This window comes from Bison bison, unplaced genomic scaffold (genome assembly GCF_000754665.1).
Source record: "Bison bison bison isolate TAMUID 2011002044 unplaced genomic scaffold, Bison_UMD1.0 scf7180017864299, whole genome shotgun sequence".
Classification (NCBI taxonomy): Eukaryota; Metazoa; Chordata; class Mammalia; order Artiodactyla; family Bovidae; genus Bison; species Bison bison.
The window spans coordinates 5,131,803-5,134,546 of record NW_011494871.1 but is presented as its reverse complement, the minus strand read 5'-3'; the positions used below and the strand labels follow the sequence as shown (position 1 = coordinate 5,134,546).

Genomic DNA, 2,744 nt, shown 5'->3' with positions numbered 1-2,744 from the left:
AAAAAATAAAAAAAAAAAAGCCACAAGTAGTTTGAGATGATCAGCTAACTGTATGTCTGAGTAGGGCAGAAAGAAAGGCTGGTGAAAAGAAAAATGAAAAGGCTTAAATATGCAAAGAAATTAAGATTTTGTTCTGAAATTGAGCACCAGATCATGATCAGATTTACTTTCATTGGGAAGATCCTTTCTTTACGTTGGAATGATGAGCCCAGAATGAAAAAAGTTGAGGACAGAATCCTGGAGAGTACCATTCCTTAAGGACAAAGAACAAGGAAAATGGAATTAAGAATGGACAGAAGAGCTAGAAGAGAGTGGTCACAGAAGCTAAAGAAAAAACGGAATCTCAGAAAGCGTTTGGTTCCCTTAAGAGGGTGCTACCTGTGAAAAATAAACGCACTTAATCAGGCTGGCCTAAATAAAAAGAAACAAAACGCTAAGATTCACTGTATATGCGGTACTTGTGTTCTGTCACCCTATTCATTTACACTGTAATTTAATCACCAAATATTTATATCTACTATGTGGCAGGTACTCACTCTACTAGATGCTGAAGATACATATCTGGCGTCTATGGCTTTAGTCTAATGAAGAGAGAATATACATGCATAACAAAAATGTAACAAACACAAGATGCTGAGTTTAAACCATCTAGTGCTGAATACAACATCCTTGCAATCCTGAAGAAAAATGTCAAAAAGCTACAAGCAGTTTGGTATTTAGTCTATACTCTTCTAGGAGAAGGAGAAGGCAATGGCACCCCACTCCAGTACTCTTGCCTGGAAAATCCCATGGATGGAGGAGCCTGGTGGGCTGCAGTCCATGGGGTCGCTAAGAGTCGGACACGACTGAGGGACTTCACTTTCACTTTTCACTTTCATGCATTGGAGAAGGAAATGGCAACCCACTCCAGTGTTCTTGCCTGGAGAATCCCAGGGATGGGGGAGCCTGGTGGGCTGCCGTCTATGGGGTCTCACAGAGTCGGACACGAGTGAAGCGACTTGGTAGCAGCAGCAACAGCTTCTAGGAGAAACTACTCTGGGAAATTAGCTTTTCAAATTGTTGTTTTACTTCAATTCGTGCATTTCACTAGGGTCAGGTACTGTAGTTTGTCCAGGGTTTCTCCAATCTACTAATTGCATCCAGGCTCTCACACCTGGATAACTTTAAGAGCACTCTACTGGGTCTTGCTGCCCGTAGACGCTTCCATTTTCCAGTTCTACACAGCAAAGTCTGCTTGACATGCAATCTCCTCCAACAAAGCTGGGAGAAAACCAAAAAACAAACAAACAAAAAATCTTTCACTGGTTGGTCAATGCCTTTTCAACACCTTTTCAATGTCTGAAAAACAATGTCCAAGGCCCAAAGCCTGGAACTCAAGAACCTGCACAACAGGTTTCAACTCCCCTGAACAGAAGTCACGGTCAATTAGGAAAAGAAGCTGGAATCTAGTGTTTGTCACTAACCTAACAGGTGCCTGTGATGAAGGCACAGAACCTTTCCGGCCCTGCCTACTCATCCTTCCAGGTATCTGAACTCCTACAGGACTAGAGTTGTATGACTGTACCTTCCCAAACGTTATTTCCTGCATGCACAGTTCTCCTCCTCCCAGACTGCTTTATTGTAAAGTGACACAAGAAAAGTCTCTTCCAGGCACAAAGAAAGGGGGATTGTGATCTCTGGGTTCTACCCATTATCACTTTGCCAATTCCCTTCTGTAAAATATCGGGATCAGTACATAATGTTTCTAAGAAAGTAGCAGAGGGGAGCAAATCTATGAAAAGTTAACACTAGTTATTTCAGAGTGTCTTAAAATTTTTTATTTAGCTGTGCCAGCTCTTAGTTGCAGCATATGGGATCTAGTTCCCTGACCAGGGATGGAAAAACCCCTGCCCCCTACATGGATAACACCAAGAGTCTTAGCCACTGGACCACCAGGGAAGTCCCTCTGAGTGTTTATAAAACCTCTTTTCTATGTTCAGCAGTATTTGCCAACAGAAGTAAGTGTTAGTCGCTCAGTCATGCCCAACTCTTTGGGACCCCATGGACTGCAGCCCACCAGGACCCTGAGTCCATGAGATTTTCTAGGCAAGGATACTGGAGTGGGTTGCCATTCCCTTCTCCAGGGATCGAACCCGGGTCTCCTGCACTGCAGGCAGATTCTTTACCGACTGAGCTACAAGGGAAGCCCATTCACCAACAGAAGCTTTCTAGATTTGGACTGGTATTAAGAGTCACGGGCAATGACGGACGATTCAGGAAATCTCTCCCAAATAGCAAACTTTTTTAAGAAGAGGAAAAAAGAGAAGGGGCGAGGGAGGAGGAGGACTCCACTAACAACGCTAACACAGAGGGAGTAACAAGTATATAATTTTACCCCCTCCAACGCCTGACATGCTACAAACTCCCCAAAATGTTGGCAAAGTAAAAGCAGAGTGATGGAAAGCCGACCCATAGTTGTGGGTTTGTTATCCAGGCGGTTCCGAGGGTCGAGGCCGGGTGAGGAGTTTGGGGGACGCGACTCCCAAGGGCTAACGGGCGGTGCCCCCACCCCAAGACCGCCACAACTTTCGGGTTTGCCCCTGCCACCTCGGCGCCGACTCCAGGAAGGGACCGAGGTCGGGGTCGGCTGGTGGGTGGGTAGAGAGAAGAGGAGGTGTAGTGAACAAAGGAGCACATTCTATATTTTATTTGAGGAATGTTCATAAAGAAAACTGCACAGGTAAATAGAAAACTACAATTCCAAT

At 44.7% G+C, this 2,744-nt stretch overlaps 1 protein-coding gene across 1 annotated transcript in view; it reads right to left on the bottom strand.

Annotated features, from left to right (window-relative positions):
* The window catches only part of POMP (proteasome maturation protein), an 11,372-nt gene that overhangs the window by 8,325 nt on the left and 303 nt on the right, over positions 1-2,744 (bottom strand). The gene's annotated exons all lie outside the window — the stretch shown is intronic.